General features: G+C 45.0%; 1 pseudogene; it reads left to right on the top strand.

Moving 5' to 3' along the window:
• The window catches only part of LOC115588656 (abl interactor 2-like), a 44,426-nt pseudogene extending 19,161 nt beyond the window's left edge, over nt 1-25,265 (top strand).
• The last annotated feature ends 2,235 nt before the right edge of the window (nt 25,266-27,500 follow it).

The following is a 27,500-nucleotide window of genomic DNA, read 5'->3' as shown; positions in this document are numbered from 1 at the left end:
TATTGTCATAATTTTTGGGGTAATAAATATTAAACTAATGAAAATGGTGTTTCTTCTCATTCATTATTATTAATATCAAATGGAACTTTTACTTATTTCATTAAAATTCGGACCAAATAGGAAAAGCACTCATGTGAATAACAATATCCCTAACTTATTGTGAGTAGTGTATATACATATACATATATATGTTTGGACCACTGACACATGTAGAACAGATTTTCATACATATTCACATTTATTACACTTTAATATCTCCAGTGTGAAGATAAACTCTGTGTTTTCATGTTGAATACATTTAAACTGTCAGTCAGACAAACAGAGACGTCGCTGTGATTCATGAATCAGTAGAAGAAGAGACGTTCACATGAAATGGTACAAAAAGCTTCTGTCATAAAGGACAAGAAGGACTCACACACACACTCACACACACTGTCACACACACACACACACAGTCACACACACTCACACACACACTCTCACACTCACTCACACACACACAGTCACACACACACTGTCACACACACTCACACACACACACTCACACTCACACACACTCTCACAATCACACACACTCTCACACTCTCACACTCAAACACACTCACACTCAAACACACTCACACACTCTCACACTCAAACACACTCACACACTCTCACACTCAAACACAATCACACACACTCTCACACTCACTCACTCTCACACACACTCACACTCACACACACTCTCACACTCACACACACATTCCTTGACGTGTCCTCTTCTACAGTTGTGTGACACATGTAGCTGCTCGTCTCTTTGCAGATTCAGATCATGTTAATCTTTTACAGGCTTTGATTGTGACGTGTTACATCTCATGTTGTTGTGGAGACGATGTTGCTTCAGAGCCAAACTTGCACACTTTGAAATTATTTTATTTTATCGACAGTCTGACAGAATTATCACAGATTCAGATCTGAAGCCGATAATCAGTCTGTCCTATAATCAAATACCTGCAGAACTGATGACATCATCAGCCTCAGCTTGACTCTGTGTTTACTGATGATTAGCTCACGTTAGCATGCTAACAGGCTGAACTCAGATGGTGAACGTTAATGTTCTCCTGTTTCCTAGCACAATTTTACAATGCAAGTTGTTGATGTTGTCAGATCAATATTTTACAATAACCACCATGTTGCTCTCCACTGTTCCCTGTTTGGCTCATTCATCGTGTGAACGTGACGCCAGAATAAAAACAGGAACAAACTCGTCTTCTGTTGATAGGAATGTCAATCGGCTCCTTTTAGCCTGTTAATGGTAATAACTCAGGTTTGGAAACATCACATATCATATAATGCTTTGAAGCATTGCCTGGAGTCAGACATTAACTCCAGGCTTTGTGTCTCTCCTTTCAGACTGTGGACATTCACAAGGAGAAGGTGGCGAGGAGAGAGATTGGCATCCTGACGACCAATAAGAACACCACACGCTCACATAAAATCGTTGCTCCTGCCAATCCTGAGAGACCGGTGAGATACATCAGAAAGCCCATCGACTACAGCGTGCTGGACGACATCGGACACGGAGTCAAGGTGCTGATGGTGACAATGATTCATGTTTCCAGGGACAGTTCACACACCGACGGTCAGGTCTGATGTTAAGCAGCCAATACTACAGAGGAGACACACAGAGACTGAATCACAAGGGAAGGAAGAAGAGGCTACTGCTGCCAAGAAGGATACAGAGATTTAAACATGCCTGTTTGTGAGCAGTGTTGTAGTCTGTCAGCACATCTGCACAGTAAACATCAGCAGTAGTCTGTCAGCACATCTGCACAGTAAACATCAGCAGTAGTCTGTCAGCACATCTGCACAGTAAACATCAGCAGTAGTCTGTCAGCACATCTGCACAGTAAACATCAGCAGTAGTCTGTCAGCACATCTGCACAGTAAACATCAGCAGTAGTCTGTCAGCACATCTGCACAGTAAACATCAGCAGTAGTCTGTCAGCACATCTGCACAGTAAACATCAGCAGTAGTCTGTCAGCACATCTGCACAGTAAACATCAGCAGTAGTCTGTCAGCACATCTGCACAGTAAACATCCGCAGTAGTCTGTCAGCACATCTGCACAGTAAACATCAGCAGTAGTCTGTCAGCACATCTGCACAGTAAACATCAGCAGTAGTCTGTCAGCACATCTGCACAGTAAACATCAGCAGTAGTCTGTCAGCACATCTGCACAGTAAACATCAGCAGTAGTCTGTCAGCACATCTGCACAGTAAACATCAGCAGTAGTCTGTCAGCACATCTGCACAGTAAACATCAGCAGTAGTCTGTCAGCACATCTGCACAGTAAACATCAGCAGTAGTCTGTCAGCACATCTGCACAGTAAACATCAGCAGTAGTCTGTCAGCACATCTGCACAGTAAACATCAGCAGTAGTCTGTCAGCACATCTGCACAGTAAACATCAGCAGTAGTCTGTCAGCACATCTGCACAGTAAACATCAGCAGTAGTCTGTCAGCACATCTGCACAGTAAACATCAGCAGTAGTCTGTCAGCACATCTGCACAGTAAACATCAGCAGTAGTCTGTCAGCACATCTGCACAGTAAACATCAGCAGTAGTCTGTCAGCACATCTGCACAGTAAACATCAGCAGTAGTCTGTCAGCACATCTGCACAGTAAACATCAGCAGTAGTCTGTCAGCACATCTGCACAGTAAACATCAGCAGTAGTCTGTCAGCACATCTGCACAGTAAACATCAGCAGTAGTCTGTCAGCACATCTGCACAGTAAACATCAGCAGTAGTCTGTCAGCACATCTGCACAGTAAACATCAGCAGTAGTCTGTCAGCACATCTGCACAGTAAACATCAGCAGTAGTCTGTCAGCACATCTGTACAGTAAACATCAGCAGTAGTCTGTCAGCACATCTGCACAGTAAACATCAGCAGTAGTCTGTCAGCACATCTGCACAGTAAACATCAGTAGTAGTCTGTCAGCACATCTGCACAGTAAACATCAGCAGTAGTCTGTCAGCACATCTGCACAGTAAACATCAGCAGTAGTCTGTCAGCACATCTGTTTTAGCCTTTTCTCATCTTTATCTTCACCTGTCTGTCTGCCTGCCTGCCTGCCTGCCTGTCTGCCTGCCTGCCTGCCTGCCTGCCTGCCTGCCTGCCTGTCTGTGTGCCTGCCTGCCTGCCTGCCTGCCTGCCTGCCTGTCTGCCTGTGTGCCTGCCTGCCTGTCTGCCTGTGTGCCTGCCTGCCTGTCTGCCTGCCTGCCTGCCTGCCTGCCTGCCTGCCTGTCTGTCTGCCTGTCTGCCTGTGTGCCTGCCTGCCTGTCTGTCTGCCTGTCTGCCTGTGTGCCTGCCTGCCTGCCTGCCTGCCTGCCTGCCTGCCTGCCTGTCTGTCTGCCTGCCTGCCTGCCTGTCTGCCTGCCTGCCTGCCTGTCTGCCTGTGTGCCTGCCTGCCTGCCTGCCTGCCTGCCTGCCTGCCTGTCTGTCTGTGTCCATGTCTGCATGATGGTGCTGCACTGACACTAACTTCTACACAACTTCTCTCTTCTTCCTCCTCTTCTGTTGCTTTCATTGACCTGTTAAGTGGTTGTTGAGGTTCAAGGTAAGGAGGCACAATGCACCTGAACAACACACCTGTACAACACACCTGAACAACACACCTGAACAACACACCTGAACAACACACCTGTACAACACACCTGAACAACACACCTGTACAACACACCTGAACAACACACCTGATTTATTTATTTATACACTATTAGCTCAGCAGCTTCAGAGAAGACTTTAGATTAAAGGTGTAAATAACAACTGGAGTGTCAGGAACTTGACAGAGGAACAGGAAGGTTTTGAGGAACAGTTTTATTACTGTCTGTGTGTGTGTGTGTGTGTGTGTGTGTGTGTGTGTGTGTGTGTGTGTGTGTGAGCGCAGGTGAACGGTCAGCAGAACATGAAACTAGGAGGAGGTTTGTCCCGGTCCAACCCCCCCACACAGAAACCACCGAGCCCCCCGAGGGCGGGAAAAGGCATTTTGGGGTACGTACACACACACACACACACACACACACACACACTGACATCATGCGTTGTGGAAGCTTGCCTCTCTCTCCCAGAGCCGGCCCGAGGCTTTAAGGGGCCCGAAGCAGAATTTGATTTGGGGCTCCTCCCACCACGCAGAGTCACCTGTGCTTGACAATTGTTGACACAAATGTCACGCTATTATGTTACTTTATAAATTGTATTACTTCAGTGATGGATAATGAACGATTGGCCCCCTGGGCACAGATGCATAAGGACCCCCTCTACCTTATTTGTACAAAAGTGGGTGCAAATAGGGGAATAGGGGTCCTCCCCCAGAAAATTCTGAATTTGGTGGATGTGATTTCCTGTATTCTGGTGCCTTTTTGGGAGGGCCAGCTGGAGAAGGGCAACACCTACATCTGTTCAGATTCATAGCCTTTTGCTTTTTTGACTTATTAGTGACTTCACACATCGACTTGGGCTTCAGGGCCCCTGGACCTCTTGGGCCCGGTAGGCTCATTCAGTTATCCTTGCTCACATGCCACAAATGTTTTGGGGCTCCTGGCACTTCCAGACCTCTGGCCCCCTGGGCTTGGTAGATCCCTGTATTGATATAGTTGTTATTTACACCAAACCAGTCACCTTTTAACCTTAGAGGGTATTAAAATCACACATTTATTTTAAACTTTCATGTTCAAAGTGAAGCACTACATGTGGTTTACTGAACTTGAATTGAAAAATAACAAAATACAACAGCAGAGATTGCATTTGTTGTAAACAAGTAAATCAGTTTAATGACCTTTTTTTTTTCAAACTTTGAACAGATCTGCAAAACTACAAAATAAAACCAAAATAGACAAACATTAATATAATCCAAAATAAATGTTCGAAAAAAATAGATAGAACTTTTACTTTAATCTTTTTACTGCTTCTAAAAACAAACTGTCACAAAACATATCAGATAAATTATTTGCTAAAATAATGACAAAACGGAGAAATCAGACCTATAATAACAGCAAGGGTTAAGCAATGACAATTATTGTTGAAAACTGTGAACATATTATTGTTATTTCTCAGCTGTCTCCATACATTGTAACTGTCCTCAAAATCTTTCCTTCCTAGCTTTTCTGGAGGTAAAGTCACTGATGACATCATTGTACGGTATTGCTTGGCCAACTTTGTTATTAATACTAATAACAGCAAGTCTGCTTACCCAAAGATTTGGGCAAAGCTCACACATCTCATTTTGTGAGAGGTATGTGAGAATCTCAAGGGCACTCATCCTAGTTTGGGGAAGTTCAGGAAGACTCTCAATCACTACAGCCGGTGTGCTACCATCAGCATCAGCCTCCTCTCCACAAGAGAGTTTTTCCCCATGGAGCTTACACTGGTCCCTCCGAACCTTTCGATCTAGCTCCCTAAAATTGAGCAGCGCTCCAAAGTTTTCTTTAACCTCACTTAGAGACTTAAATCTATCCTGAATGCTTCCGTCCACTACAGCATGACAAAAGGACACATCTAGCCTCTTCAAAGCATCCGCTGTAGGCTCATCTGCAGCCTCATAGGCAAAGTGCCTTTTTGTACAATGCAATCGCTTCTCTTTCAGCACTGCTTCAGTGCTCATCTGCTCGCACAGTTTGCTTTTGTTCCTATGGACAAGGTTAACAGCTACATCAAGCTGAATGTTGGTTAACTTTAGAAGCCTGCTAGTGATGTTAGTTTTAGGCAGGATGTCAAACCAGACAGCACAGCAAATCTGAAATCTAAATGAACCTATTTCTTCAGCAAGGGAGATGGCTGCCACTACATACGTGTACTCCACGTTTCCAAGAAAACAAGAGGAATCAGTTGATGCTTTAGATGCATCTGAGACTGTCAGATTTAGGGTATGAGCACTGCAAGGCACATACGAAGCTCGTGGATATTTAACCAATAGCCTAGCCTGCACACCTTTGTTTTTGCCCTTCATATTATCCCCATTAACATATGACTGCCCTCGACAGGCTTGTAGGATTGAACATCCCTTTTCAGGCCTGTTATGGATTAGATTGGACAAACCCAGGCCAGTGGATTCAGGAGCGATCAGAAATCCTGAAAAGTGTTCTTTTATTGGCGGTGTTTTGCCCAGAGGGACTATGCGCACCACAGCAGACATCTGTTCACAGTGGCTTACATCAGGTGTACAGTCTAATATTATTGAATTATATTTGCACTCCTTGATTTCTGACACCATTGCCTCCATTATTTTGTCACTGATACACTATCAGCTCATTCTGGATAGTCTTGCCCAAGTACGTGTTGTGCTGCATTCCATCGTTCTGATGTGGTCTTTTAACACCAGGTCAGATTTTGCCATCAGTTCCACCTCTTTAAGGAAGTTCCCATTGTTGTCCTGATGCAAAGTATCGACAGACCCCCCAGTGCAAGATCCCTCTTTGCCAAAGACTGAATGATACTAATCAAACATCTCTCCAACGATTTATTTCTGCCTCCAAAAGGACCATTTCTGTTGCATCAATAGTCTTCTCCTTAGAAAGACAAAGGGCAAAGTCTTTCCACTTCACCATATTATTATGTTATGATCTGGACTATTCTCATGCTGTTTCAGCAAAGCACCTACATTTACCCAATCACGCTGTCCCTCTGTTGACAGTTTTGTGGACTTTCTCGAGAATAATTTGCAACAGAAGCAGTAAAGTGCATCATTTTTCTTTGAATAAATTGGCCAGCTTCGCTTGATTTTTTCTCCATTAACTAATTGTCTGTATGTAAAGTGGTAGTGAAAGCTTCGTCCATGTGATTTTTTAGGGGTGAAGGTGAAGGTGTCACTTATTGGCACTGGCCCTCTTCTTGCCCGATCAGTCCTTTCTGAGTCGTACAGGACCGCTGACCGTTCAACTGGGTCAGCTGGAGGAGCTGTTGATCTGTCTTGATAGCTGGAGCTTGTTGAGGGAGTGGATGAGAAATCTATAGCAGTGGGTGCAGATGTAGAAGGACCTGTAGGGACATTAGATAAAAAAAAATTTTAAAAAAAAGAAGAAGAAGAATTATAACATAACACAGGATATTTTGCAGTAAAGTAAGCCAACACAAAACAAAAACTGACCTGTCACGCTGGCTGAGGTTGAAACCGATGTCTCAGTGAATGTAAGCACTGGTAGCTGCTCCTCACTTTCAGGTGCTTGTAACTCTGCAGTGGATAAACCTGCAATGATAAAAAAAAAAAAAAAAAAAGCTATGTTAAGTGTGTCATGTCATATTAACAGGCTACATAATCATTTGCCATCAAGAATAAGCTCACCTGCTGTATCATCAGCTGTGGAGGCACTGACACATCAGGGGCACGTGAAGTTGGTTGCGCTCCAAAGTACTTCAACAGTGTTCCTGAAAAATAACATGGCATAAATGCATAGTAGATGGAGTAGAATGAGTTTATTTTGCCATCATTACTTACACTCATCAACAAGCAATTCCACACCCAACAATTCATATTCTATTGGCAAATGAGGCATAATTACAGTATAGTGAATGAATGAATAGTTTTATTTCGGTTACGATATACAATACTTAAATTATGTGCAATTAACTGACCAAATATTACCATACATGCTTCCACAAACATTTTCTCACAACAAAATTTTAAACAAACTCTGTAACTGAAAAAGGAACAGGCTGAAGCCGAGGCCTATCCTGTACAATCCATAAAATAATCCAGAAGATCAGTAATACAAAGAAGAAAAAGAAAACACAACAAAACTTGTCTCTAAATTATTCATCTTAATCATTTCACATTTCAGTCATTTTACATTGTAATCCTTAATTATTTTACCTTTCAATGTTTTTTGAAACTCAACAGTTGTCTACACAATTTCAGTTCATCACTGAATCCATTCCATAATTTAACTCCCAAAAATGAAATGCATCTAGATTTAACATTAGTACAACAAAATAAATCATCATTTCCCCACTATGCCACCTCTCTACCATGTGATTCATCATTTTCATTTGTATCGTTCCAGCTCATTAATGTCTCTGATGGCTATCACTTTAGCCTGTTCTGGTGTTCCATTTAGTCTTATCATTATTCTGCAGTTCCTTGTCCAAGCGTCCTGAATCCGCTTTTCCCTTTTCAGGATTCTAGCTTGTCTTGCAATTTCACCATTTCTCTTTGTCAGATGCTCATTCACATATACCCCTGTGCCCTTCGATTTTTTGCCTGCTTTAGCACCTCATTTTTCTATTTTCTACTCACAAATCGAATGATGATGTTGGGCCTGCTGGGCCTTTTGGGCCTCATGTCCCGTCGTTGGGGTATAGTGGGGCAAGCAGCTATATTTTGACTGTCTATAGGAATGTCTTTGTTGTTGAAGAAGTTGATGATTTGCTGATCAAGTGTGTATAGTTCACCTCTTGGTGCATCCTCTCCCTCCTTGTCCCCTGCTGTAATCCGTGTGTAGGTACGGTGGGTTGTCTCAAGTCCAGATATCACAAGGTCTTCCATCCTTGTGTACTGCTCCAAATCATCTACTCTTCTTTCAAGCTCTTCAATTTTCTTGTCTTTTTCTTTGATCACAGCCTTCAGTTGTTTCACTTCATCAATTAATTCCAGTAGGCCCATCTGTTGCTTTACCACCTTACTTAGCTCCTCTGACATGAAGTTCAAAGATTTTTTGGTGATCTACTGCAGCCTAATTATGAGGGTAGCACGGCGACATCACTCGCCATATTCATAACATTGAAGTCTATTTTCATCACTCCCCACCCAGCATGGTATTTTCTCATAAAGACCAATATGCCATCTCTCATTAACATGTTACAATATAACTCTACTTTAAACCAAAGATCTTAGAGTTCATGTATTGCTCCATCTTTGCCTATGTAACAGCTGCCAGCTACCATAGCTGTGCGTGCCGCTCTAGTCAGTGGGTTGGGAGCCTGGGCTTTTAGCCTGCTGGCTAGCGTGCTGGACTCTGTCCGAGTGAGGTTTACTTACATTCGACACACACAGCAATGCTGGCTGGCATCCCTTACACCTAGTCAGGTTAAGGTCACCTTCAGTGTTTCCTCCAACTTAAACCGATATCTCATGGATTTTTTATTTTATTTTTTTTATTTAACCTTTATTTAACCAGATAAAAGCCCATTGAGATCAGGATCTCTTTCGCAAGGGTGACCTGGCCAAAAAGGTCAGCAGCACGAGACATAACAGCAGTACACGTCAACGCAGATTACAAAGAGTAACAGATAGAATAAAACATACAATTTTAGAGATGCAACAGTAGCACAACAAACAAATAATTTAGGATTTTAAACACAGGCACTGTTCAATAAGTTTCCGCTGCCTGTCTTTCAGGATAGAGCGGAAGGCTCCAAGTGAAATTAGTTTAGAGAGTTTCAGCTCAGTCTGTAAAGTATTCCATGCCAAAGGGGCAGCAAAGCTGAATGCTCTTTTCCCAAATTCGGTCCTTACCCGGGGAGCAGATAAACCGAGGGTTGAACAGGAACGCAAAGCATAACAACTGCTTGTTTTCTGCAATAAGACACACAAATAAGAAGGTATCAAGCCTAAGAGAGCCTTATAAAGTAAGGTCAGCCAATGTGCATATCTGCGTGCACTCAGAGAAGGCAAGTTCGATTTCAAGTACAATTCACAATGGTGGGTGAGGCGACTACACCCTGTGACAAATCTCAGTGCCGTATGAAAAACAGTATCCAAAGACTTGAGACATTTGGATGACACATTCAAATAAAGCATGTCCCCATAGTCAAGAATGGGCAAGAAGGTAGCTGTAACTATTTTCTTTCTGACCCTGAGAGAGAAGCAGGTTCTATTTCTGAAAAAGAACCCAAGTTTCGCCCGAAGTTTAGTGACCAGCTTGTTTATATGGGCTTTAAATGAAAGCTCCTGATCTAGGGTAAAGCCCAGATACTTGTAGTTCAAAACCCGCTCTATAGATTTTCCTTTGGTTGTTAAAATATTTGTAATGTTCTGTGGTAGCACCTTTGCATGAGAGAAAACCATGAGTTTGGTTTTATCTGTGTTTAAAACCAATTTAAGATCATCTAAACGAGACTGGATAACACTAAAAGCAACTTGCAAAAACTCAAGAGCCTGAGTGAGAGAGGTTGAACAGCAATAAACAATAGTGTCGTCTGCATAGAGGTGATACATTGAATTTGACAAGTTGTTACAAAGATTGTTGATATAAATTGTAAATAAAATGGGTCCCAGCACTGAACCTTGGGGCACCCCCTATGTCCAGAAAAGATGAGGTAGATCCAGCCACCTGAACACATTGTGTTCTATTGGACTGTGCACGTAGTCAGGATCAGACTTACCACTATGTCATATTATAAAACAGTAATACATTTTCAACACTTTCAGGTGTGAAATGAGAAACAATCCCTCTGAGGAGATGTGGTCAATTTTCCTTCAGCTACGTTTTCATGTAGCTAGTGCTAATGTCCACCTCAGTCAGCTAACTTTAGTTTACAACGTAAGCCCAGCTACAGTGAGCACATAGGGAGGGACATGCTTGATTGAACATCGTAAACACTCCAAATATCCTTGACATCCACTTAGATAAATGTATATAAATGGGAGACATTTCACTGTTGATGGCCGGGATGTAGCTCGTGATGGCTTCTATAAGATCATGACGTTAAAGAAGTGCTGGAATTCCAAAACTACTACAACGGCCGTAAGCCATAACCAGTCTGGTCTTATTTGCCTGTAAAGGCCCCCCCACACCGCCCAGAATCAAACCAACAGCCAACTGCCTTCATCCAATCACTCCGTTGCCTTTTGTCTGACCCGTTAGGCAGAAAAGTTGCATTGAACACACCGCTTTGACGTGCTGCTAGCTCCACAGTAGCGTGTACGTTCTGCGCTTGCACGAGATGCAATAAGCATGTGGCGCTAGTGTTGTGTATAAAAAAGAAAACAATACTTAACTATTCCAGCTGCATACTAAACATGCAGCGAGGCATTACATAAACAAACACAGATTAATTTGTCCTAAACGGACATAGCAGCTAGTCTCGTGACAGTAACGTTACTCCAAAACATGAAAACGGGGAATGACGGAACGGAGTGCATAGAAAAACAAAGCGGTAATCCGCTCCTCCCACACACCGCGCTGATTCGCTAGCACACCACCAATCAGAATGGTCATACAGCTAGCACACAACCAATCAAAGAATCCGATGGCTCAGACGGCCGACAGCCAACCTCCTCAGACTTCTCATGTTGAATCGGAGCAGACAACGTCCGCACGGCTCCTAAAGCTTCCGACGCAGCTGAACACACCGAACAGATTTGTTCCCGCCCTTGTCCGAGTCTCCCCAAACGCTTCAGACGTCCAACGGTTGGGCCGGTGTGCTCCAGCCTTAAGGCGGTGGCAGGTTTTAGGGACGTGAAGAAATTGTCTGTGGTGATGTTTCTTCCCCTCCCCAGGAATAGCTCCGCCACTCTCAGCACCACACTCTCTCCCACGAGCCGACCTGCGCTCCGTGTCTCCTCCTTCCACAGATATGGAGACCCATTCAGCATATATGTGGAATCTGCAGCCAACCAGAATTTGATGCCGAATTTATCGGGCTTATTCCCCATATATTGCAGCGGGCCTTTGTGTTGTGGATGAACCGGTCCCAAGTGGCTCACACCAGGGCAAAGTTGTCGTCCTGCAGACGTACACGTCGGGTCTCCTTCCTGTCAAAGCGCAGGAATGTCATTACGTCCCTGAAGCGATTTCTTGCCATCGTTTGTCTGAAAAATGGGAAGCCCCCATTCCTGCATATGAGCAGCAGAATAAGTGAACAGCCCAGGCTATTACTTACCGTAGGGCAGCGCAAGGCAGCAGAGCTCACCTTGAGCGTCGTACACCATAGCCGCCAGGGAAAGCCGTCTCTTTTTCCTCGGTACGGACTCTGAGTCACTCTCTGAAGAAGTGTTCTCGTGTAACCAGGAAAGATTGCTTTCATTACCGAGCTCTGAGGGATTCCCTCCATCAGAATCACCACTGTGTCCATGTTATGAAACATCCTCACCATGTTTCATAACATGGACACTTCGGCAGTATTCAAATTCATCTTCATCCTTTCCTTTTTGGACATGTTGTGAAGGCTCGACTCCATCGCGGACTTACCAACTACAACTAATCAATAATAACGAGTACAACTATAGTAACTACCTTACAAGTAAATTCGCAAAGACGCACAGCTGGAGACCGCTAACAAAGTTAGAGACAAGAGAGACAGTGAAAGCAGCAAACCACGCGAAAAATGTAACAAAGAAACCTGCGAAATGATGTGCAGTCAATATTACCACTTGTGGCAGAAATAGGAAATAATCATGCAAACATGATTTCTCTTTGTCTTGCTCTTTTTTCTCCTCCTCTGTCCTTTTCTTCTTTCTCTTTTTCAGCACCAGAGGGATGCATCCTTTTTTTGTGACAGGGCTTAACATTGCCGTCTCTTCCGACTGACTCTTATAAGACGACTGAACTTGACGCAGTGTTTCTGAGCGCGAGGTTTCTAGTTTATGTGCATGACTCAAACGCTGGCAGACACAGCAGTTGTAGGCAGGTATATTGATCATGAAATCAGAATCATCTTGTCTTGAATTATTCGTTCATTCAGTAATTTATGTCACTTGTTTAATTTATGTAATATGTTTTTTTGATTGGCAGACGTTTAGTTCTCTTATGCCTCGGGCCGCTCTGCTCTCTCCTCAACATGTCGGTCACACAGCTGCTTCTCTGTTTCCCTCGTGTCTGTCTGTGTGAGTGTGTGTGTGTGTGTGTGTGTACAGTGATCATACACAGTCTGCTGAGACATTTTAGACTAACATGTTAAACACACAGAGATCATGGTTCTGATGTGTACCATCACACCTCTTCTGGGTCCGACGTGCTGTGTTTACGGACACACTGCTGCTGGGTTCAGCCTCCATGTGCTGATGTTGACTGTCTGTGTGACAAGTGTCACGTCTGTCAGGACTCATGAAGCCACCGTCAGCAGCAGCTTAGCTTTGCACAGCTTGATTACTGGATACATAGGCTGTAGCTCAGGAGGTAGAGCGAGTCGTCACGATAGTGTTGTCACGATTCCAAAAATATGCACACAGACACACTGCCCCGCTGTCGCACAAAGTTCACAAAGTACCCATACTAATAAAACATGAAAAAGTATTGTTTTAACGGCTGGGTACCTTTCTAGTATCGGTTTACCGTGCAACACTACTCGTAGGAGACTGTAAATACTATCAAACCGCGGAGACACTTACCTGTGGCTCAGGTGCAGGTGCTGGGTCCGGTATGGTTGGGACTGATCCTTTAACGAGGGTCAGTGTCGAGGCAAAGCCAGCTTTGTACTGACTCTCGTTACTGAAGCAGTCCGATGTAAAGTGGTTAGCACACACATACAAGCTAACACGAACCGCAGCCGGCACGTTGTTGTTAAAAATGAAACACAACCACGGTCTCTTCTGTTGTTCTGTAGCTGGGACAGAATATAGGCACTGATGTTGATTTATACAACCAACAACATTAGTAAGTAAGTAATTTGCGTGTCTAACTCTGAGCAACGACATGTGAAACACTGTTATCTTACCGCTGGACACACTGAACTTCACCTCGGGGATGAACGCCCCCCTCTCTGATATCTCCTATCACCTCAGAGGAGGCGGGGCTATGATAATGACTCCTTTCGTTACGTAACGACAGGAGCAGAATCTGAACAGCCTGTAGGAGCTCCGTGTTACCAGTGGGTGGGCTGCAGAGACCATGCAGGACTCGCTTCATTCTGGGAGTTGGCAGGCTCAGGGAGGACCGGCTTATATATGTAGAGACCAGAGAAAACCTGTTTTTCATAATATGGGACTTTTAATGCTAGCATGGGCTAGCAGGTTAGCATGTTAGCTTCAGTAGATATGTCTTTACAGCTTTTTCCAACTGCTAAAACACAATTTTGCTGGTTTTATCAAAATACTTAACACAATTCACAAAACCACCCAAACTGCAAAACACCTCATATATCCTGCAAAATGAAGCTCTGCAACCAAAACTACATCTAGCATTATCAAAATCAAACTGTTGCACCCAATGGCACACACTTCATTCATATTACAGATGTTTGTCTAACCAGCTACAAACTGTTGGGCAGAATGAAAAGCACTCTCATCTTCAGTCTGCTTTGCTATAATACTAAAATAGTTTAAATTGTAGAGAATTCTTCAGATTGTTCACATGCACAGAAATATTTGCAGATACACACACATGCTGCTGAAACATTTATTCTTTTATTTTTCACCAAACAAGTCAGTGCAACACATGCACAGCAGATATATTTATATTAGAGTGAACAAAATATACTCACAAACAGTAAACTGAAAAAGAAAAGTGCAGAAACAGAATGTGACAGTGAGAGGCTGATGACATCATCAACTCAGGTGTTTCTGATGTCATCTGAAAGTTGTTGTCTTCTTTGGCCATGAGCTCCTCTACCAGCTCCTCCTCTCACTCTTCCTCCCCCTCTCATTCTCTCCCTCCCTCTTCCTCTTCCTCTCTCTGCAACGTCTTCCATTATTGTTGGGAGAAAAAAAAAGCTCACCTGTGGTCTGTTAGTGCTGACGTCCTGATTGAAGTAGTGACAGTTAACAGTTGTTTGGCCAGGTGGCACATATAGTGGCCAATGAGCTTGTGTAGTGTCATTTTGGATGGCAAACATGTGACTTCATGTCAGATTGTTGTGTCTTATGCAGAGAACCGTGTTCAGCGCATTTAAAAAGTGACATTTTGAATTGCAAAATGTGTGTAAAGCAGAAAATGTGTTTAAAGTTTTGGAGACTTGAGAAGAGGTTTTGCTCTCTGTGTGTCAGTTTAAATATGTGTGTTATGTATGTCGTGTTAGTGTGTTAGCAACTGGAAAAACTTTGACAATATACAAAAGTCATAATGTCTAAACTTTTATTTCTCACCTCCTGTTCTTACATATTGCACCTTTAAGAATCCACCTGTTGGACAATAAAGCATTATTACAGGACAATACTCAGGATGAGTTCATGTGTGCTTTGATCCAAAGCAGCAGGGAAAACACAAAAATACACAATAACTGTTATTGGTGGTGCTGCACCAACAGGTGGTGTTCTTCCTGTTTACTGTTTATATCCTGCTGATCAGCCGGCTGTCTCTACACACTCAGTTTTAATTAACACGACTGTTAGCATGCAGGACGAGCTGCAGGAGGACGAGCTGCAGGAGGACGAGCTGCAGGAGGAGGAGGAGGAGGAGGAGGAGGAGGAGGAGGAGGAGGAGGAGTGTTGAGAGGAACAGTAGCAGCTCAGCAGCCGCCTGTCCTCCATCAACACACACACACACTAATGTTCACACTGAGACAAAGAACACACACACAGCAGTGGGTCGGCATCGTGCTGCAACACACACGCCAAGTCCTTCTGTCATCACACACAGACTTCACATTCTGCTCTTGTTTTTGCATTTTAGTAATTGTTTACTTACTTGTCTGTGTGTGTGTGTGTGTGTGTGTGTGTGTGTGTGTGTGTGTGTGTGTGTGTGTGTGCGTCTGTGTGTGTGCGTCTGTGTGTGTGCGTCTGTGTGTGTGTGGTACAGTGCTGGTGTTTGTGTCTTTATGCTCGCTCTCTCTCACTCATTCTTCTTCTACAGTTTGGTTTCAGCTTCGTGATGCTGGAGGACTTTAAATCTCTAAAAATACACACTGACCTTTAAACATGACCGGAACAGATTTGTGTTTGTCTCTCTGCACAGTGGGACAAAAATGACCCAAATGTAATATAGGAATAATGTGTCATTACATTTAATCATGAAGCTGTATTTGTGTTCTGTGCTACCTTAAAATCATGACTATTTAATTCTAATAATGGTTATGGCTCCATAAAGCTGACAGGTGATGTGAGGAGACGCTGGGCTGGAGACTACGACAGGCTGAGTTTCAGCGCCCTCCTGTGGCTCCTCCCCCACAGTCACTGTAATGAATGACTGAATATGTTGGTTTAGGTTGATGAAGGCTGTCAGTCATCCACGTCATGGTGATTAAATACATCACTTTCAATGTTTCTTTAAATCAGGGTTTCCACGCAGTCTTACAAAGTCTAAAATTTGCCAATCTCAATTTCAGGCCTTAAAAAGTCTTAAATACATCCATATTTTGCATAAAGGTCTTAAATTACATTTAGTCAGGTCTTAAATATGTACGATCATTTACTGCTTCTGTCGTCGCCTTTGTTCTGTCTCAGTCAGCTCCGGTTCTGCTCGACCTGAACTCTGCGCCGCCTCGCAGTCAAGCGACATTCAGCTGTTCAAAATGAGATTTGGATGTAAGAAGTTGAAGCCCTCTCTCCTCCAGTGTGGTGTGATGAGAGGGAGGTGACAGCTCCTCCTGTTCTCTCCTGCAGCCTTCAAATAAAAAACAAACTGAAAAACTAAATAAAAATAAAAACAAATGAAAATGTAAAAACCATAATAACCCTGACACACACACACACACACACACACACACTCCATTCATCACTGTTTGAGTTGCTCTGTGAATAGCAATACATTTGGTTATTTTTGAAAGTAGTTCAGGGACTTATTATTTTTCCGTACTTTTTCGTACTTCGTGTCTTGAATTTAGTTCAAAAAGGTCTTAAAAAGTCTTAAATTTGACTTGTTCAAACCTGCAGAAACCCTGATAAATATTATTATGGTTAATATCTAGTAATAAAAGATCAGAACTACGGGTGGAGTCGTGGTTTTATCAGAGCAGAACCCAGCTGTGAGACAAACCCGCTCCAACAGTTTAATTCAACATGTTCTGTTTCCAGGTACTGAAGGTTGTGGACAGGATGTGCTCCTCCTACAGGATGCTGGTGTCTGACTTCATCATCAGAGATAATCCTCCTCCTCCTCCTCCACATTAACTCTGTCTCCCCCTTCACCTCGTGCCTGTACAGGAAGAACTCCCCCTACAGGACACTGGAGCCGGTGCGCCCCCCAGTGGTACCAAACGATTATGTGTCCAGCCCCACCAGAAACAATATGGCCATCGGGCAGCTTCCCAGTCCGGGCCGCACCGCTACCCTGAACCATCGCCCCCGAACATACAGGTAGCCGGGTGGGCGGCGTGTAAACATGGCTGCCACAACGAGAGCTTCACCCTCTGCTCTCACAGAGCCACAGACGCACCTTATATACATGTTCCATATGTTACGTGTTACGTAGGTGTTATGAATGTGTCCCTCTGTAGAGTTCACAGAGAGGCTGATGTTCAACACATCCATACGTGTGGTTGGACTGCAGGTTTCTAAATGACTGTTAAACATGACGTTAACGATGACGTGTCACGGTTGCTGATCACATGAATGTCCTCCTGATCCAGACTGACGGATGTGTTGAAGATACAGTTTGAACAAACCACAGAACAGACTCGTCCTGTCCGGCTTCACTTCATGCTTCCATTCTCTGTGTTTCTGATCTAATCACATTTAACAAACTTTAAATGTTTCAATATGAAGCTGGAGACGGTTAGCCTAGCTTAGCATAAAGACTGAAAGTTCTTGTAAATGTAAGTAGACTGAGTTCGGAGGAAGCACATTGAACCAGATATTGCAGAACAATAATTAGTAAATCTGTCTTTAAATCTTTGCTCTGAGTCGTCAGGTTTCCTCATCACGTCCTTCTGCTCTGAGTGTTTCCTCTGTGATTCATCCAGCACTGATCAATGAAACATTGATTCGTTCTTCCAGTCAGATTCAATATTTGAAGCATTTTTCTGTTGACCTCTGATGGACCAGATGTTAGGTTGTCTGATAAGGAGTTCAGTCTGTATTAGTGTCCAGATGTTTTAATGTCTCGTCACAGCTGGTCGAACACAGAGGACTCACTGTTTGTTAACGTTCATGCTCACAGCCTCCACTAACTTCCTGACTGACTCCTCCTCAGTCTGCAGCTGCTGGTCGGTGCTCAGGATGAAAAAGATGGCAAATATTAACAATTGACAGTGTTTCAAATGTTTAATGAGCATCTGCGGCAGCTGCTGCAGCTCAGTCTGATAACAAACTCAATGAGTTTGAGATCTGAACATGATTGAACAATATTACATCATCTCAGCCGTCCAATCACAGCTCTGCTACAGGACAGCTGTAGAATCTTTCTCATCCAGTCACCACCTCTGTCTGCACCTGCAGTTGTCAGCCAATCAGATTCAGCGTCTGTAGCTTGTCATTGTTTCATTGCTTCTGTGCCGACATCACTAACCAACTCGCTCTGCTTTTACTCTGAAGGGCCTCTACAGGAAGCTGTTTCCTGTCTGTCCGTCTGTCTTCATTTCCTGCTCGTCGGTCCTCACGTCGTTTACAAACAACATAAAGGGGAAAAATTAATTCTGTAAAAAAGTTTGGATACTTTAATTCATGACTGCTGTGTGTGTGCGTGTGTGTGTGTGTGCGTGTGTGTGTGTGTGCGTGTGTGTGCGTGTGCGTGTGTGTGTGTGTGTGTGCGTGTGTGTGTGTGTGCGTGCGTGTGTGTGCGTGTGTGTGCGTGTGTGTGCGTGTGCGTGCGTGTGTGTGTGCGTGCGTGTGTGTGTGTGCAGTGGCAGTAGTGGAGGCAGTCACCCCAGCAGCAGTAGTCGGAGCAGCAGCAGGGAGAACAGCGGCAGCAACAGTGTGGGTGTTCCCATCGCCGTGCCAACACCCTCGCCACCCTCCACCTTCCCAGGTACCCCACACACACACACACACACACACACACACACACCTCTTCACTGAGATATTTATGAAGCTGTAGTTTCCTCACTACCTCCTGAACCTTCCTTATTTCCTTATTTCCTTATTTCCTTCCTTGTTTCCTTGAAGTCTCTCCGACAGCTGGCTCCTCCTCCACTGCTCCTAACTCCTCCCCATCGCCCTCCCCAACTCCCTCCTCCTTCTCTTCCTCCTCCTCCACCACCACCTTAACACAACCAAACGCACCCTTTCAGCCTCACTCCCCCTCCAAACCTGCTGACTCGTCTCTGCAATCAAACGTACCCAACAGCACAACCACGCCCTCTAACCCCGCCCTCGACTCCGCTGACATCCAATCAGGTGTTTTGCTTGGTGAAGCGTCTCCCCCCCTTTCTTTTGCACCTCCTCCTCCACTCTCTTCCTCCTCCTCTTCCTCATCACCCGCTGAAGGTGAGTTCCTCCAACAGCCCCACCTTCACCTCCACCTCTCTCCTCCAACTCCTCCATCTGTCTCCTCCATCTTTGTCCTCCCACTCTGTCCTCCATCTCTACCCTCCATCACCTCTACCACCTCCATCTCTACCCTCCATCACCTCTACCACCTCCATCTCTACCCTCCATCATCTCTACCACCTCCATCTCTACCCTCCATCACCTCTACCACCTCCATCACCTCTACCACCTCCATCTCTACCACCTCCATCTCTACCACCTCCATCTCTACCCTCCATCACCTCTACCACCTCCATCACCTCTACCACCTCCATCTCTACCCTCCATCACCTCTACCACCTCCATCTCTACCACCTCCATCTCTACCACCTCCATCACCTCTACCACCTCCATCTCTACCACCTCCATCACCTCTACCACCTCCATCTCTACCCTCCATCACCTCTACCACCTCCATCTCTACCCTCCATCATCTCTACCACCTCCATCATCTCTACCACCTCCATCTCTACCACCTCCATCTCTACCCTCCATCACCTCTACCACCTCCATCTCTACCCTCCATCACCTCTACCACCTCCATCTCTACCCTCCATCACCTCTACCACCTCCATCACCTCTACCACCTCCATCTCTACCCTCCATCACCTCTACCACCTCCATCTCTACCCTCCATCACCTCCATCTCTACCCTCCATCACCTCTACCACCTCCATCTCTACCACCTCCATCTCTACCACCTCCATCTCTACCCTCCATCACCTCTACCACCTCCATCTCTACCCTCCATCACCTCTACCACCCTCCATCTCTACCCTCCATCACCTCTACCACCTCCATCATCTCTACCACCTCCATCTCTACCCTCCATCACCTCTACCACCTCCATCTCTACCCTCCATCACCTCCATCTCTACCCTCCATCACCTCTACCACCTCCATCTCTACCACCCTCCATCTCTACCACCTCCATCACCTCTACCACCTCCATCTCTACCACCTCCATCATCTCTACCACCTCCATCATCTCTACCACCCTCCATCACCTCTACCACCTCCATCTCTACCACCTCCATCTCTACCACCCTCCATCATCTCTACCACCTCCATCTCTACCCTCCATCACCTCTACCACCTCCATCTCTACCCTCCATCATCTCTACCCTCCATCACCTCTACCACCTCCATCTCTACCACCTCCATCTCTACCCTCCATCACCTCTACCACCTCCATCTCTACCCTCCATCACCTCTACCACCTCCATCTCTACCCTCCATCACCTCCATCTCTACCCTCCATCACCTCTACCACCTCCATCTCTACCACCTCCATCTCTACCACCTCCATCACCTCTACCACCTCCATCTCTACCACCCTCCATCATCTCTACCACCTCCATCATCTCTACCACCTCCATCACCTCTACCACCTCCATCTCTACCACCTCCATCTCTACCACCTCCATCTCTACCACCCCATCTCTACCACCTCCATCTCTACCCTCCATCATCTCTACCCTCCATCACCTCTACCACCTCCATCTCTACCCTCCATCATCTCTACCCTCCATCACCTCTACCACCTCCATCTCTACCACCTCCATCACCTCTACCACCTCCATCTCTACCACCTCCATCACCTCTACCACCTCCATCATCTCTACCCTCCATCACCTCTACCACCTCCATCTCTACCCTCCATCACCTCTACCACCTCCATCTCTACCCACCTCCATCACCTCTACCACCTCCATCTCTACCCTCCATCACCTCTACCACCTCCATCTCTACCCTCCATCATCTCTACCCTCCATCACCTCTACCACCTCCATCTCTACCTCCATCACCTCTACCACCTCCATCTCTACCACCTCCATCATCTCTACCACCTCCACCTGGTGCAGCCCACTGTGCCTCTGTCAGATAAACTCTGAGAACATTCAGTCTTTGTCTTTCACTTCAAATCTTGTCCAACCTGTCCGGTTGGAGTGAACTGGTGTCAGGTTCTGAACCGGTCCACTAACACGATGTCCGACCTGGTTCCTCTGTGCCGTCTCAGGTCCCATCGTCCCTCAGTTCTACAGTATGAACCGTCCTCAGCCTCGACAGCAGACTCCTCAGGTGGGGGGGTCCCTGCCCTACCGCCGCCCCCCCCTCTGTGACCGGTCAGCCAATCATCACACAGAACAGCCAGGTCAACGGAGGTCCCTACTACAATCAGAGCCCAGGTAGGAAACGGCACCACCTGCTGGAGGGTGGTGGTCCACATGAGAGCATCAGTGTTGATGGTTAGTTGTTCAGCTGTAAATAATGCAGCTGTAAGGTTTTATAAATGGATTCATTTTCAATATATCCAACAATCAGCTGATTTGTTGTAGTGATCTTCTACTTCTTATCAGATTAAGATCTCAATCTCATCATCAGTGTCATTAAAACGTGTGTGTGTGTGTGTGTGTGTGTGTGTGTGTGTGTGTGTGTGTTGTCAGCCTCCCCCCCTCCTCCCTCCCTCCTCCAGTTCAGTCCTCAGCTTCCTCTCATGGGCTTCGTCGCTCGTGTTCAGGAGTCCAGTGAGTCAAACAGACAGTTTGTAATCAACACCTTTGTGTGTGAGAATGTTTCTGATTGGAGAATTTTTCCCCGCCAGTCTCAGATGTCCCTCCTCCTCTTCAACCGCCAGCCGAGAGCCAATCAGGGCCCGAGGAGCCTGTGTCGTCCCCTCAGCCAGTGGAGGACGGACATGAGGAGGAGGACTCAGCGGTGGTGGAGTACAACGACCCGTACGCTGAAGAAGACCCCCCGTGGGCCCCCAGGAACTACCTGGAGAAAGGTGAGCTACAGAGACACAGCAGGGTCAAAAAGGTTGAATGCCCAACAGCAAGCTGTCTGATGAAGCTGGAGGTTACCTGAGGTCATCAGCTGTGGTGGAGGAAGTACTCTGATCTACTCAGATTACTGTTAATATTACTGTGCGTCTGTCGCCCCCCAGTGGTGGCCATCTACGACTACACTGCAGACAAAGAGGACGAGCTGTCGTTCCAGGAGGGAGCCATCATCTACGTGATCAAGAAGAACGAGGACGGCTGGTACGAAGGAGTGATGAGCGCCACCACCGGACTGTTCCCCGGGAACTACGTTGAGTCCATCATGCACTACGCTGACTGACACCGGGACAGAGTCTGGACCAGGAGGGAACAGACGACTGGGTCCATGTCTGTTTAAGATACATACTAACCAATCACAGGCCAGTCAGACAACAACCAATCACAGGCCGGGAGAGAGCCTGAGAGCAGAAGTCACTAATGTTGTATTGTGTAGTTTGTTGGACAGATCTGTGAGTGAGTGTGAGAATCACTTCTTGTTTATTTTACCCATAATGCCTTGCATTTAAACTCAGTATGTTGTGTATTTTGTGTATCAGATCAGTTTCATTAATGTGTGTGTGTGTGTGTGTGTGTGTGTGTGTGTGATGATGATGATGATAATGATGTGATGAAGCTGACTCTTTCCTGAACGGTCGATGGATCTGAGATTAAATCAACACTAATGATTTTTATCATCTTCAGTAAAGCGACTGACAGCAGCTGAGTGTGTGTCTGCTCTGAACCCTTCAGAGGAGAATCTGATTCCACAGTATTGATTACTGATGACTGAATCTTCTCTCAGTGATCTCTTCTGTCAGTGTCGTCAGTCCAGCCGTCGTCTGTTAGCTGAAGCTCGTCAGATGTTTTAACTTGTGACCAAACTGACCACTACACCCTGAAGGTACCACTTCAGATTTTTAGGTTTTTTTTACCCGACCTTCCTCCTCCACATGACCTTTGACCTTTGCCTTAAATACCCTCAACCCTCCTACTTGCTCTGGAGCCTTATCTTCATCTCCTCTGTGTATGAAGTGACAAAGAGATTTAAAGAAGGAATAAAGACTGAGAGTGCTGAAGGCTTCACACTCTTCAGACTACGTCTACGGTAACTGTGAGACTCAGTGGAGGTGAAGGATGGTGAAGTTTTGATTAGTTGATGAAGTGACTTTGTCCTGTTGTTGTGCCATAAATCTTCATCATCAGTTTCCTCTGAGGTGAAGTGTGTAACGTGAGCCTGTTGTGAGATAGTTTAGTGGAGCTTCACCACGAGGACTGAAGACAACAGATGACTTCCACACTCACTGGTGTCCCAGAGTTCAGCTAACAGTCGTCAGTGTTTACTGTCCAGCTACCAGCAGAGCACTTCAGTTATCTGACCGTTCAACGTGAGGCCTCCTGCTGATGGCTCAGTGTCAGACTCACGCTGTTGTTTGGAATTCTGTTCAAACCGGGCTCAGTTGGACTCTGGTTAACGTTAGTTCTGTTCAAGCTGCCTGTGGAGTTTTTCACCACTGGTTACTCTATGGATCAATATGTTTATGTGCATCTTTGTTGCACAACGACACACACCTGCTTATTCATTGATCCACTGGCTCCAACAGTCTGCCAGCCAATCAACACGGACGTAGTTTATCTGCTCAGACTTTATTGTGTTCTGATGAGAAACACTGAACATGAACAGAACTGTTCTGTTTATAAGAACTCTCCACAGGGCTGCTTTAGAACTGTGTTGATGACCAAATCTGCTGAACTGAAGACATTCACATCACTGCTCATATGCTAACAAGCTAAGCTAGCATAGTGAACATGTACATGTCACTGATCCTGCATTCAGATGATGAAGACGATGAGGATCAGAGCGGATGAGGTGACGTGTTCAGTAGACTGAGACGCTCTGATCTCTGTTCAGTCCTCGTGGAGCTCTGCCTCAGTCTGTCCTGTAGTGTAGTGAAGTGGACCGAAGCCAATCCGGACCGAGCCGAGCCACCGGCTGGAGTCTTTGGACTTGTTGCCAGTGTTAAAGTTTACAGTGCGTCTGCCTGCATGCCTGATATATAACTGACGGTGTATTAAGTGTTTATATTCTGTACTTTATATTTTTATGATATTTTCACCAACTTGCTTTTCTTTCCTTCTGTCTGTCAGCTGGAGCTGTTTCTGTTGTAATAGCCCTTTAAAGACTCCAGACTGACACTCAGACAGGATGATATCTGTGCCATATATCCAGGTGTTGTGCTGTGTGTGTGCGTGTGCGTGTGTGTGTGTGTGAAGCAGTATGAACCAAACTTCCCCTCGTGGACTCTTGTTGTGACTTTGGACCTGAGAACAGTGTTTCCTTGTTTGCAGTGATATTTACACAAAAACCAGAGTGTGACAGAAGTTTTACTCACGTGAGCATCATGAAAAGATTTTGTCTCAAACTACCAGCGACACCTCACGCTTTTGTCATCAAGAGCTAGATATGATCTGGTGCTGGGAGCAGTCCACTTTACATTTGACACTTACATAGAAGAGAAATGTTAATTAATAAGAGTTATTTCTGTAAGGTGACTCATTAACGACGTGTGGAGATCTCATCCACACTTCTGACTCTGAAACAGGAAGATCCTCATTCTGACTCCCAGCTACAGCACTCTGATCGGCTCAGTCGATCTGAATCAGTGAACTTTTGATGAAGTGTGGATCATCAGTGTGACTCTGAGGTTTCAAATCCGAGTCTGTAGACATGTTGGCACACTCTGGTCTTTGTCCTGCCAGCAGTTTCCCTTTAACCAGTGAGATGACCTGTGAAATGTGACAGACGGCTTCTCTCAGGCTGATTTTACCAGGAACCTGCTTCATCTTTCTCCCTGCAGATGTTTAAAGATCAGAGTGTGTTTCTGAAAGCTGGCATTGTGTGCAAACACATTGAAGTCCAAGAGATCTCATATGAAACCTCCTGTTTCTCTTGTAACTAATCAGAAAATGTGATCTTTTAGTTTGTTGAGTTTTTATTTCCACCTTTATTGCGACTGAAGCGTCAGCATGTGAAGCTCAGTCAGATCCTCTCAGCTGATCAGCTGCAGGTCGTTCCTGGTAGAACGTGACGTCTGGAGAAACACTCTGCCTCCGAGGTGGAACAAAACTCAAAGCACATCGCTCTTTTGTAAGAAAGAAACAAGTGAAAGTAAATGTTTTAACAGTTTGTCTGTGTTTTTGGCTCTTATTTCAACTCACAGCACTCTCTCAAAGCCTCATGGGAAGTTGAGTTGAAGAGTGTCAACAAATCTGATCAGTCTTTTAAAGTGAGGTTGTGATTAAGAAGTTTAAACTGATGCAAAACCAATAAAAAAGTGATCCTTGATAACTCTATGATACCACCACACTGACACTGTTAAGCTACATGTACTTCATGTACTGGAGAAGTGCCACTTCAAACATCAGTCAAATAAATAAGGAGCACAACGTGTTTCCTGCAAGTAATACATGAAAATATCTGCAATATAAGAAGTGAAAATGTAGTGAAATGAAGTTAAATGAGACGATTCTGATGAGAAATGAGACGGATACAGGCTACTTGAATGATTTTTGCAGTATATCCTGTATATCTCAAAATTAATTATTTAAAAGACTAAAATGTGTTTAAATGCTTTAAAATAAAGTAAAATTAATAAATAAATATGGCATACTTAATTCAATAATTACTAGCAAAATAGGCCAAATTTCCTTTGGGATAAATAATTATCTATTCATAAAGTTTATCGTCCATTCAAATTTATTGTAAGTCCTTAATTAATTCAAATCATTATTTTACACAATCTTTACAAACAGAAGGCAGTCGAAACAACTGAACATCTTTTTTAAAGTTAATTTAATACAAAAGACTATATTGTTATTATTATCATAATGATAATAATAATAATACTCGTCTTCTTCTAATTATTATTATTATGAATATAATATTATTACTCATCTAATTCTTCTAATAATTGTTGTTGTTGTTGTTGTTCTGCGGAGATCTGACCGAACACAGGGGGAACCATTTTCTGAAGGAGAACAAGTTTCGCCACAACACCTCATGTAAACTGTCCTCATAGCTGCACCTTGGGAAAGAACTCGCAAAGCCTTGTGGGTAAAATCACCCGTTAGATCTTCGTTATTTTCTGCTCAGTTTTACATCTAAAAGTGAAGCTTCGGCTGTTTCTCATCGCCTCCACTGAAATAAAACTGTTGTTACAGTAAACTGTGACAGTAACGTGAGTGTGACTGCTTGACACGAGTCAAATTTAGGAGGGAAATAAAACATGACAGAGGGAAACTACCCGACCCACAATGCACCGCGGCTACAGAGTCAAATCAGAGTTTAAACGGCTTCAGCTGAACGTTACTGGAGCCGTGCTAACAGTCGTGCTAACAGTCGTGCTATCTGTTCACCGGGCCGGAACATTTCGCTCGGTTCGTGCTAGCTGCGTTAATAAGTGTGTTATGTAGAAAGTGACGCCGTCAGGGAGCTTTCTGTCGGCGGACTCTTCAGGTTGAACCATGACTTCACCGGTCTGTGTTAGTTAGCGCGGCTAGGCTAACAGCTAACGTTAAGCTAACTCGTTGCTAACAGGACTCGTGTGATGACGGTCGGACTGTTTTCTGTCCTGCAGAGATGAACTAAGTCCTCGTGTTCGGACACAGACTGTCTCTCTGCTGTATCCACATTACCACAGTTCATCAGTACCGAACCGAACTCGCCGCCGGGAGGACGATGACTCTGGCCCCGAAGGAGCTGTCCAACCTGCTGAGCATCATCTCAGAGGAGGCTTGCACCAACACCTTCGAGAGCCTCTCCACCCACTTTCACCACTACTTCGGTAAGGCGGAGCACTTCAGGGTGGGCTCGGTTCTGGTGATGCTCCTCCAGCAGCCGGACCTGCTACCCAGCTCCCCGCAGCGGCTCACTGCCCTCTACTTGCTGTGGGAGATGTACCGAACCGAGCCGCTGGCCGCGAACCCGTTTGCTGCGGTCTTCGCTCACCTGCTGAACCCCGCACCTGCCGGGGAGGAGCCCGAGAAGGTGCTGTCAGGTAGGTCCATGTGTCTGTGTGAGATTCAGAACTTAAGGGTGGTCCGGTGGGTCCAGAACCGATGTTGATGTCAGTGTGACATGGTCTGCTGTGTGACCACAGAGGGTGTCGTCAGTCCTGCAGTGAATCATCAGGTCCAATCTGCAGCTCGGGGATGTTAACACTCTGTGTTCTGATGGTTCTGACTACACTAACATCTGTCTCCATACTATGTTGACCGAACCGTTCATAGATTCATCCATCAGATGTTAACAGAGCTGTTTCTAGAAATATGATCCAAATCACATGATGTTCAAGTGTAGAGCCGAACCACTGGAGCTGTGTGATGAAGAGGAGGAGCTGTGTTTCTGATACAGAACCGGTCC

Source organism: Sparus aurata, chromosome 9 (assembly GCF_900880675.1).
Source record: "Sparus aurata chromosome 9, fSpaAur1.1, whole genome shotgun sequence".
Lineage (NCBI taxonomy): Eukaryota > Metazoa > Chordata > Actinopteri > Spariformes > Sparidae > Sparus > Sparus aurata.
This window is presented reverse-complemented; position numbering and strand designations above follow the sequence as displayed.